Source organism: Stomoxys calcitrans, chromosome 3, assembly GCF_963082655.1.
Source record: "Stomoxys calcitrans chromosome 3, idStoCalc2.1, whole genome shotgun sequence".
Taxonomy (NCBI): Eukaryota; Metazoa; Arthropoda; class Insecta; order Diptera; family Muscidae; genus Stomoxys; species Stomoxys calcitrans.
In genome coordinates, this window is record NC_081554.1 from 151,975,254 (window position 1) to 151,987,916 (window position 12,663).

The following is a 12,663-nucleotide window of genomic DNA, read 5'->3' on the forward strand; positions in this document are numbered from 1 at the left end:
TAATGGTATTTGGAAGTAGACCACGTACCTGATATCAGAGGACGTCCCACTACCATAACAACCCCCAAATAGGACATATTTGCTTACCAATACCATTTGGGTATTAAAGAGAGTGGAACTAAATATTTGTAGTTTTAGGGCCAATACCCCAAATCGGACATATTTGCCGACTTGTGCAATAAGGAGTTTAATGAGATTAGAAAACGAATTTGATATCCAATTTTGAGGCCAATGGCAATATGGGGTAGAGTAGAATACGAATTTGTTACCCAAATGTTGGACCACATATTGTATTTACGGCATCACCCCTTCCCCAAAGGGTACAAAATTTTCGACCATGCCGATATGTGTCTCAAATGAAAGGTTTTCGAGATTAGAAAACGAATTTGAGTCGCCTCATCGTGTAAACTTCTCTTAAGCCAATGGCAATATGGGGTCTAAATAAATGGTATATGAAAGAAGAGCACGATGCTGATAGTTTTTCAGGGCCAAGTGTCTGGGGGACCACCTCATCCCCGAAAACACCCCTAAATTAGATATCGTGAGTATATCGGGCTGAAATAAAGTATTTTAAGAATGGAGTACATCTTACATCCAAACTTTACTTCGTAGACCAATATATTGGGTTGCCCAAAAAGTAATTGCGGATTTTTTTTAAAAGAAAGTAAATGCATTTTTAATAAAACTTAGAATGAACTTTAATCAAATATACCTTTTTTACACTTTTTTTCTAAAGCAAGCTAAACGTAACAGCTGATAACTGACAGAAGAAAGAATGCAATTACAGAGTCACAAGCTGTGAAAAAATTTGTCAACGCTGACTATATGAAAGATCCGCAATTACTTTTTGGGCAACCCAATATATATTGTTAAACTGTTTTTCAACCTATATACTATTTTCGTAGTATGGTATTTCACTAAAAGCTCTTTAATTGTCGAAAATAAATATTCCAAGGAAACTTTTGTTCCATATAAAGTAAAAGAAGGCGCAGCGGAGCGGGCCCGGGTCAGCTAGTCAATATATCAATTTGAGGTTTAATTTTCTTAAAAGTTTTTTTTTTTTTGGGCTCTTTTGTGTTTCAAACAAACAATCCGGCTAAAATTTAATATTTTGATTTTAGTTAAGACATTGTGTAAAAAAACACGACAACACAGTAATTGACAAAAAGTTCACATAACTCTCCCTACTTACCTACATAATTGACAGTTGTGCATTGGTAGAAACTTTCATCAGGGTATTAAGTCAGAAACAAACATAAGTGCCAAACCTGTTACCTACCGCATGGAAATATTTATAAAACTTTTTTCTGCAACTGTATGCCTAACTCGCAGAACAGTTTCAAATATACTTTGAATTTACGAGGGTTGTATTTTACAACGATTTGAACAGCATTTGCCTTTACTCCGAATTATTTTTAGGACTTTAATATCTATGTAAGAGTTGTACGTCACTATGTGACAAGGGTAGTCATCATATGGTCGATTAGTAATAGAAATGTCATTACAAACCGATTGTGTTAGATGTTCATGCTCAGCTATACCCGTCAGTGGCATGCGTTCAAAGTAGTCAGTCGAAAAATTATCGAAGTTTGGAACAACATCGATAACTTTTACAAATGAGTATCTACTCAGAGTTGCATTTCAGCATGTTGTTAGCTAAATATATAAAGTAATATTATAGTATTTTTCCAGAAGAAGGTTTATTAAACCAACAGTTTCACTATGCTTTTCGATACATTTAAAGTTCTGTTTGTTCTGCAGTGAATCAAAATTTGCTATGTCACAGATATTTGTCACAAAAACAATGTGTTTACCAAATTAAAATTTTTAAAAGAAACTGTTTATCGAAAAATCATATAAGTAGTCACTAAGTGTAACAGTTACTCATTATGTGGTCGATTTAATGTTTTTGAGGAGATTTGGAAGCATCATTGCAGAAAAACGTAAAATGCGGCATATAACTAGACCCATATTTGAAAGAAAAACCAGTAAGGAAAGACAAAAGTAGGGCGGTGCCGACTTTTTAATACCCTACACCTACCCTATTGGTACAATTTCTGATCCAACTTTGATGGACAATCCGTAATCCCATTTCGAGCAAATATGTAATATTTGCTGTAATAACTACGGTTCGTAACTGACAACATTATCGCAAATTACCCAAAAACTGATAAGGTGGTACTCGTCGAGAAAAGCGTTGTGCAAAATTATGACAAGATTGGTCAACAAATGCTCTTGCAGTGCAGTCAACAAATGCTCTAGAAGTGAAAATCGGGGGATATACGATGACTGCTATATATAAAACTGAAATTCATCTATATTATCGAGAAGCAAGAGATAGTCCTTCCTGCCATATTTCGAGAGAATCGATTAACAAATGACCATTTGATTGCATTATTACTGCAAATCGGACGAGAATATATATATACAAGGTATGTCTAAGTCTGCACCAATTTGACTAAACTTTATAGACATTGTGGAAGTCGTCGAAGAAAGCGTTGTAGAAAATTTTGGGAAGATTGGTCAATAAATGTGCTTGCAGTGGCTCTAGGAGTGAAAATCGGGCGATATATTTATGTGAGAGCTTTATCTAAATCTGAATCGATTTTCATGAAATTCACCAGTAATGTCGAGAGTCATTAGAAAATCCTTCCTGCTAAATTTCGAGAGAATCGGGAAACAACTGAACATATTATTGCATTATTACTGCAAATCTGACGAACATTTATATGGGAGCTATATCCAAATCTGAACCGATTTTTTCCAATTTCAATAGGCTTCGTCTCTAGGCCGAAAAACATGCCCATACCAAATTTGAAGACGATCTGGTGAGAATTGCGACCTGTAGTTTGTACACAAATTAATATGGACAGACGGACAGACAGACGGACAGACAGACGGACATAGCTGAATCGAATCAGGAAGTGATTGAGAGTCATTCGGTATACTTATCAATGGGTCTATCTCTTTTCCTTTTGGGTGTTACAAACTAATTCACTATGTTATAATACCCTGTACCACAGTAGTGGTGCAGGGTATAAAAATGGTTCGTTTTATATAAAAGAAAATTTCGCCAAGTAAACTTCATTTCTGAAAAACGGTGGATTTTGTTGACTATAAAATACATGTTTTTTGCCATAAATTCTTGCTAGAACTCGTGGCAAATACAGTTTTCATACCCACCACCGAAGGAGAGAGATATTTTCATTTTGTCATTCCGTTTGCAACACATCGAAATATCCGTTTCCAACCCTATAAAGCATATATATTCTTGATCGTCGTGACATTTTATGTCGATCTAGCCATGTCCGTCCGTCTGTCCGGACGTCCATTCGTCCGTCTGTCTATCGAAAGCACTAACTTTCGAAGGAGAAAAGCTAACCGCTTGACACGCTTGCACAAATACTTCTTATTAGTGTAGGTAGGTTGGGATTGTAAAAGGGGCCATATCGGTCCATGTTTTGATATAGCTGCCATATAAACCGATCTTGGGTCTTGACTTCTTGAGCCTCTAGATGGCGCAATTCTTATCCGATTGGAATGAAATTTTGCACTACGTGTTTCGCTATGACTTTCAACAACTGTGCTAAGTTAGGTCCAAATCGGTCAATAACCTGATATAGCTGCCATATAAACCGATCTCTAATCTTGACTTCTTGCGTCACTAGAGGACGCAAGTCTTATCCAACAACTGTGCCAAGTATGGTCAAATCGGTTCATAACCTGATATAGCTGCCATATGATCTGATCTTAGGTCTTGACTTCTTTAGCCTCTAGAGGGCTCAATTTCTATCAGATTTGGCTGAAATTTTGCATGACGTATTTTATTATGACTTTCAACAACTGTGCCAAATAAGGTTCAAATAGGTTCATAACCTGATATAGCTGCCATATAAACCGATCTGGGATCTTGAATTCTTGAGCCTCTAGAGGTCGCAATTATTATCCGATTTGCCTGAAATTTTGTACGACGGATCCTCTCATGACCGTCAACATAAGTTTTTATTATGGTCTGAATCGGAATTTGATTATGGTCTGATACAGTTCACATATAAATCGATCTCTCTATTTTACTTCTTGAGCCCCCAAAGGGCGCAATTCTTATTCGAATTGGCTGATATTTTACACAGGTCTCCAACATATAATTTAACTGTTGTCCAAATCGGACCATATCTTGATATCGCTCTAATAGCAGAGCAAATCTTTTATATCCTTTTTTGCCTAAGAAGAGATGCTTGAAAAAGAACTCGACAAATGCGATCCATGGTGGAGGGTATATATGATTCGGCCCGGCCGAATTTAACACAATTTTACTTATTTAACTTACCTTTAACTCATAAAAAAGCATCCTTTATAATTATAAGAATAACATTAAAATGAAGATTGAAATAATTAAAAAAAAAAATTTATATATAATACAAGTGGCAGCCTTAAAATATATCAGGCATTATAATAGAACGCTTTCGCACATGAAAAAAGAATCTGTTTTTAGGCCTTACATCAGGCCTGATTCAAGAAGGCCTATCCATTTTTATACCCACCACCGTAGGATAGGGGGTGTATTCATGTAGTCATTCCGTTTGCAACACATCGAAATATCAATTTCCGACCCCACAAAGTATATAAATTTTGGTTCGTCGTAAAATTCTAAGACGATTTAACAATGTCCGTGTTTCTGTCCGTCCGTCTGTTGTAATCACTCTACAGCCTGCAAAAATTGAGATATTGAGCTGAAATTTGGCACAGATACTTTTTCTTTGTTGCACGCTGGTTAAGTTCTTGAGCGGGCCAAATCGGATCATATTTGGATCTAGCTGGTATATAGACCGATTTTCCGATGAAGGGTCTAATGCCCATAAATTCTTTATTCTTCATCCGATTTCGCTCAAATTTGAAACAGTGAGTAGTTTCAGGCCTTCCGACATCTGACCCAAATATGGTCCATATCGAACTATATTTATATATAGCTTCCATATATGCCAATCTGCCGATGAAAGGTCTGAAGCCCATAAAAGCTTTATTTATTACCCGATTTCGCTGAAATTTGAAACAGAGGGTTATCTTGAGCCTCCTGATATCTGACCTAAACATGGATCAAATCGGATTATATTTAGATATAGCTGCTATATAGACCGATCTCCAGATAAGGGGTCTGAAGCGAATAAAAGCTTTGTTTTTAAACCGATTTTGCTGAAAATCAAAACTTTGAGTAGTTTTACGCCCCCTAATATGGGACCAAAATGTGGTTCAGATCGGACTATATTTAGATATAGCTGCCATGCAGACCGATATCCCGATAAAGGGTCTGAAGCGAATAAAAGCTTTATTTTTTATCCGATTTCGCTAAAATTTGAAACAGTAAGTTGGGCCAACCGCTATCCTAACCAAAAATGGTAAAGATCGGACTGTAATAAAGCTCATAAAAGCTTTATTTATTACATATTATATTTATTAGCCCACTTAATATCCGTGTCGAATTTGGGTGCATAAGTTATCCAATTTTCACCGGATTGTGACGAAAGGGGTTTTAATATATTCCCGCGTCGGTGGGTATCCAAAGTTCTGCCCGGCCGAATTTAATGCTTTTTTACTTGCTTGCGCTGAGATAGAGATATCCCTTGCCGATGCACAGTGGGTTTGAACCGAAAAAAACTAGTAAAAAATATGCCATTTGAGCATGGATAGAGATAACTATTTGAAATTTTCAACGAATTTTGAAAATCGGACCGCAGATAAAGATTTGACAGCCCGATAATTTCTTCGAAATTCCGAGGTGACAAACTTTAGAGGCTTGCGTATTGGCATCGGAATCACCTTGAAATTTCGCACGCGATCTAGGTAATACCTCAGCTCTAACTATTTCAAATTTCAAAGAGTTATCTATATCCGTTTCAAATGGCATAATTTGTACTATTTTTTTTCGGTTATATCCCACTGTGCGACGCTACAAAGTATATGTATATATATGCTTAATTTTAATCATTAAATTAAAAAACTATCTGACCATGTCCATGCATCGTTTTATGGAACGTACATTCGTCGGCAGTGCATCTTCATTGGGTATGCCAACCTATCTATCATCATTGACTCTGAAACGAAATAATAGAGGAAAATATTAGGCATCTGGTTTTTATTTGTTGATAAGACAGACAGACCTATGAATGCTATGCATGGTTTAATGCAATTGATCAAATTTCAGTTTAAAGATACAAATGGTGAAAGCTAAACGCGATAAGCTGGTATTCGGAGTTTAATTTGGTTTCGACGTCTAATGCCTACAAATTAGATAAAATTTAAAAATATGTGCAAATAATTGAAATTTGTATACAGCAAATAAATGTGATTAAACAAAAGATCGTACAAAGTGTGATAAAAACCGTAATATAAACACGGTAATGAGTTCTATACTGACAAATGGATATATAGTTAAAAGATTGGCTGAATTAAAATAGTGATTCTAAATGGATCATTGTGCGGTACAATATGCCCCTTTCTTCTTTATAATACCCTGCACTAATAGGGTGAAGATTGTGTTTGTAACGAAGACGTCGAAAATTCTATGGGGGGATCACGAATACCAAGGAGCAGTAAAAATACTGAAGAATAGTAAGTGATAGAAGGTTTTATTGGTACTGAGTAAGTAGTAAGAAGATTAGTATGGATTTCGGCATGATTTCTTGACACATAGGACAACGAGCGAATATATGCAGAATAACAGCATTTTCTATGCTATGGTCCAGCTATAACGGCTAGGTTAGGTTAGGTTTAAGTGGTAGTTTGCCATCAGACTCACTTAGACGTTATCATCCATTGTGATATCACAGGAACAGGAGAAGAAAGATGCCTAAAAAGCTCAACAACTTGCGAATGTTCACATCCGCTAAATGAGACAAGTTCTTAAAGATATGAGAACCTATAGTGGAACTCCTTCTCACTGCTAGTGTGGGACACACACACACAGAAGATGTTCTATAGTCTCTTGTTCCTCGACGTCGTCACAGCTTCTGCAAAAGTCGTTATTTGTAACCTTCAGTATGTCAGCATGCATTTCCCCCTACATAATTTTGGATTGTTAACAGCCCCTCCTTTATGACCATCTATCAGTCGTTGGCATTCGCGCATGATCCTGAAAACCTAGCTTACATGTCGCTAAGGCATACCCACAGATTCCAGTTCCCCCGGAATGTGTAAGGAAGTTCCTACGTAGATAAAAATAATTTTGAAAAACAACAACTTTGGCGAACAACAGCAACAATGTTTTTTGAATCTTATCGACCCAAAGTAAAAACTTGTTGTTGACAGGCATTTTTTGCAAACCAACATATAACAGCAACAACAATATATAAATAAGCAAGACAATAACCAGTCACCATATGTGCTTTGCTTCGGGTGGTGGTGTTTCTATTTTCCATGTTCGGCTCGCACTATTTTGACTCGTTCGTTTTACTGCTGCTCTCGAGTTTTTCTCTCTCACTCTCTTTACTATTACCCTTAAAACTAATTTTGATAATTTTAGTGCCGCAAAGGATTGAACTCATGATCTCATGTTTGGTAGTCTTGCACGCATCCACCGTGCACCGTAGCGCAGAGGTTAGCATGTCCGCCTATGACGCTGAGCGAACCACCTTTTTAGGGTCTTAGGCCCATAAAATCCACATTTATTATTCGATTTTGCTGAAATTTGGGACAGTGAGTTATGTTAGGACTTTCGTCACCTTTCTTCAATTTGGCCCAGATCGGTCCAGATTTGGATATAGCTGCCATATAGACCGATCTCTTGATTTAAGGTTTTGGGTCCATAAAAGGAGCATTTATTGTTTGATATCGCCGAAATTTGGGACAGTGATTTTGTTAGGACATTCGACATCCTTCTTCAATTTGGTCTAGATCGGTTCAGATTTGAATATAGCTGTCATATTGACGGATCTCTCGATTTAAGGGTTTGGGGCCATAAAAGGCCCCATTGTACTATTTCGCCGAAATTTGGGACAGTTAGTTTTATTAGGCTCTTCTACATTTTTTTTGCAAATGCGTTCAGATTTGGATGAAGCTGCCATATAGACCGATATCTCGATTTAAAGTCTTGGCCCCATAAAAGGCGCATTTATAAACCGATTTCACTGAAATTTGACACAGTGACTTATATTAGGCTTTTCGACATCCGTGTCGTATAAGTTTCAGATCGGTTTATTTTTAGATATAGCGACCAATATACCAATATTTTGCTATACACAATTTAACAATGACTTGAACTTATTAGTATTTGGTTCAAATCGGAACATATTTCGATATAGCTGCTATGGCGCATAAGGTATGCATTTTTCACCGGATTTTGACGATAGGTGGTTTACATATATACCCGAGGTGGTGGGTATCCAAAGTTCGGCCCGGCCGAACTTAACGCCTTATTACTTGTTTGAGGATATTTTTCATCACATAGAGCACAAACAAGCCGTTATCTGGCTTAAATGTATGCCCATTGCGCCATAAGGCGGGGTTATATACTAACCATCTTGTCTAACCCTAACCTAACCTAATCTTTACTGCATTCTTGGATAACCAGCGAAGACATCAAAAACAGATGTTGCAAATAGAATGACAACATAAATAGCGGTACATTCCATATTGAGTTATGCTTGCTGCGACAGACTCTTTGCAAACCTTCTACTACGAACAGAAGTTTTCTTTTTCCAACTGTATACACAAGACTGTTGTCAAAAGAACAAGCACTGCCGGCAGGCTTCAGTTATGTGTTTTCATGAGAGTTAATACAGCTTTTATTGCTAAGCCACCCAGCAAACACACACACATACAAACGCTTAATATATATACGTTTATGGCACGTGAGACGAGATGCGTTGTACAAGTGTGCGCTTTCGCTCACTAATTCCACCAGGCGAACATAATTCGCAAATAATTACGAAGCCAATGGTACTCGCATCATATCGCGTATATCGAACAAAGAGTGTAAAGTGGGGAGATATACAAGTATATGCATTTAGTTGTACATATGTGTGGGTTTGTATGTATATCTTTCATATAAACAAAAGTCAAGCAAACAATATACTCGGAAAGCGACTGTAGAGGTATGCGTTAGTTCGATAATATATTAAAGGGGGTGGTGAGCACAATGGGACTAAGCTGGCACATAAGATGAAATCAATTTTCCAATTGTGCAAAGAGTTGGAGATGACAAACTATTGATAATCGCAACATTCGATATTTTTATACACTTCACCATAGGATGGGGGTATACTTATTTCCTCATTCTGTTTGTAACTACTCGAAATATTCGTCTGAGACCCCATAAAGTATATATATTCTTGATCGTCGCGACATTTTATGTCGATTTAGCCATGTCCGTCCGTCTGTCCGTCCGTCTGTCTGTCGAAAGTACGCTAACTTTCGAAGGAGTAGAGCTAGCCGCTTGAAATTTTGCACAAATAATTCTTATTTGTGTAGGTCGGTTGTGATTGTAAATGGGCCATATCTTGAGCCTCTAGAGGGCGCAATTCTTATCCGATTGGAATGAAATTTTGCACGACGTGTTTTGTTATTATATCCAACAACTGTGATATAGCTGCCATATAAACCAATCATGGGCCTTGACTTCTTGAGCCTCCAGGCGCAATTTTTATCCAATTGAAATGCAATTTTGCACGACGTGTTTTATTATGATATCCAAAAACTTTCCCAAGTATGGTTCAAATCGGTCCATAACTTATATAGCTGCCATTCAAACCGATCTTGGGTCTTGACTTCTTCAGCCTCTAGAGAGAGCAATTCTTATCTGATTGGAATGACATTTAGCATGACGTGTTTTGTTATGATATCCGACAACTGTCCCAAGTATGGTTCAAATCGGTCCATAACTTGATATAGCTGCCATACAAGCCGATATTGGGTTTTGACTTCTTCAGCCTCTAGAGAGCGTAATTCTTATCCGATTGGAATGAAATTTTGCACGACGTGTTGCGCTATGATATCCAACAACTGTACCAAGTTTGGTTCAAATCGGTCTATAACCTGATATAACTGCCATATAAACCGATCTTGGGACTTGACTTCTTGAGCTTCTAAAGGATGCAATTCCTATCCGATTTGGCTGAAATTTTGCACGACGTATTTTATTATGAATTTCAACAAATGTGCCAAATAAGGTTCAAGTCGGTTCATAACCTAATATAGCTGCCATTAAACCGATCTGGGATCATGACTTCTTGAACCTCTAGGTGGCGCAATTATTATCCGATTTGCCTGAAATTTTGTACGACGGATCCTCTAATGACCATTAACATACGTGGTTATTATGGTCTGAATCGGTCTATAGCCTGATACAGCTCCCATATAAATCGTTATCTCTATTTTATTTCTTGAGCCCCCAAAGGGCGCAATTCTTTTTCGAATTGGCTGACATTTTACACAGGTTACCAACATATAATTAAATTGTGGTCCGAACCGGCCCATATCTTGATATCGCTCTAATAGCCGGACAAATCTTTTCTTTTATCCTTTTTTGCCGGGAACAGAACTGGACAAATGCGATCCATGGAGGATGGTATATAAGATTTGGCCCGGCCGAACTTAGCACGCTTTTACTTGTTTCCTATGTTAATAGCTGAACATGTATCAGCGTGGGTTATTCTGCCGGGTCTTAACAATTTTGAAGGGATACCAAACTCAGACATGAAATACCTTTGAACGTATAGGGCTATGGAAGGCTGCTTTGTAGTTGACGAAAAGATGGAAGGTGTTGATTTGTTCTTCTCTCTTTTCCAGGATTTGTCGAGATGTAAATATCATTTTTGAATTTGCTAGGTCTAAGATCGCATTTTTTCGTTGACTTTAGATTTTAATCTTTCATACAGTACGCTCTTGAATGTGATATGGAGATGAATTTTTCCTATGTAGTTGGCACATACTATCTTGTCCTTTTATCATGTGTACGGCGCACAGTATGCTGAGATTCCAATCGTCGGGCTTACGTTTTTCTAACTAGATCGACTAGACGATGTTATTCATAATTCAGCTGGCAACCCATCGGCACCTGCTGCCTTGTTGTTTTTCAGCTACGTGGTACTTGTTCTAAGTGATATACATTCTATAACATTATTAGAGATTGGTTCTGTGGTATCCTAATCGCAGTTTTTACCGGGTACCAACAGCTGGGAAAATCATTCTTCCATATGCTTAGCACACTATATTTTGTCTGTTACCAGATTTCCTTTTTATAGCCACTTCTATAGGATGGGAGTATACTAATCTAGTCATTCCGTTTGTAACACCTCGAAATGGTGATCTGCGACTCCTTTAAGAATATATATTCTGGATTGCCTCGACATTCTGAGTCTATTTAGCAATGTCCGTCCGTTGGTCTGTCTGTTGAAATCACAATAGAGGTCGAACGCGTAAAGCTAGCCGCTTGAAATTTTGCACAGATACTTATTGATATAGGTCGTTGGGGATTGCAAATGGGCCATATCGCGTAAAGCTAGCCGCTTGAAATTTTGTACAAATAATTCTTATTGATGTATTGTAGGTCGTTGGGGATTGCCATATCAGTTCAGATTTGGATATAGCCCCCATATAAACCGATCCCCCGATTTGACTTCTTGAACCCCTAGATTCCTCAATTTTCATCCGATTTGGCAGAAATTTGGAACAAAAACTAAAGTTTTGACTTACAACATCAGTGCCAAGTATGATCCGAATCGAGTAATAAAAGATATAGCCCCCTTATCAACTGATCCCCGGATTTGACTTCTTCAGCTCTAAATTTTCACCTGATTTGGCAGAAATTTGGCCCAGAACCCTTTTTTATGTCTTAAAATATCAGTGTCAAGTTTTATCTGAATCGGTCAATATGGTGATATAGGCCCTCCTAAGTACCGATATCCCGATATGACTTCTTGATAGGGGTATATTTTTAGCGAAATCCATGGTGGTTGGTTCCCAAGATTCGGCCCGGCCGAACATAGCACGCTTTTACTTGTTGGTGTCTGCAGGAGTATATATACCAAAGTCATCGGTTTGATGTTTAACTCTTTGGTAGAATTTTCGCACTTCATCGGGCTCCTGAACTTCTCGATTCGCTCACACCCTCATCTTTCCATTTCCTTCTTCCTGCGGAATAGACGTTTCTCCTCACTCCTTTTCTCTCAATACCTCTCCTTCGCCTGGCGCATTTTCATCGGAACAAGGAGTGCTTTTATCAAGCAATTGGGTCAGTCGATTGGAGATGTCGTTGCCATCTTTGCTTTTGATACTTTTTGACTACCAGTTTCAATGCAGGTGCTAACATTTGCTGCAACAAACGTTGATCAGAGATAGAATACGGCAGAGGGCTGAATCGAAAATCGTGAGGCCCTTGGCGGGTTCAAGAATGAGACGGGGAGGGCGAAATTCTGTGGAAAATTGGGAAGCACTAGTGAGGCATCTAGGTTGCGCAAAGTGCTCCCGAAGTATCCTAGCACTCCTAGCTATTTGAGGAGGGAGGACGGGACTTGCACCGAGGTAAGCATGTCCGCCTATGACGCTAAACGCCTGGTTTCGAGTCCTGGCGAGACTATAAAAAACAAGTAAGAGCGTGCTAAGTTCGGCTGAATCTTATGTACCCTCCACCCTGGATCGCATTTGTTGGGTTCTTTGCACGGTATCTCTTTT

At 38.1% G+C, this 12,663-nt stretch overlaps 1 protein-coding gene across 1 annotated transcript in view; it reads left to right on the forward strand.

Annotated features, from left to right (window-relative positions):
- The first annotated feature begins 6,620 nt into the window (after positions 1–6,620).
- LOC106087360 (uncharacterized) overlaps positions 6,621–12,663 on the forward strand; it is a 114,522-nt gene continuing 108,479 nt past the window's right edge. Inside the window, exon 1 of the mRNA XM_059365059.1 lies at positions 6,621–6,636. The gene's annotated coding sequence lies outside the window, so the exon portion shown is untranslated. The remainder of the gene's footprint in view (positions 6,637–12,663) is intronic.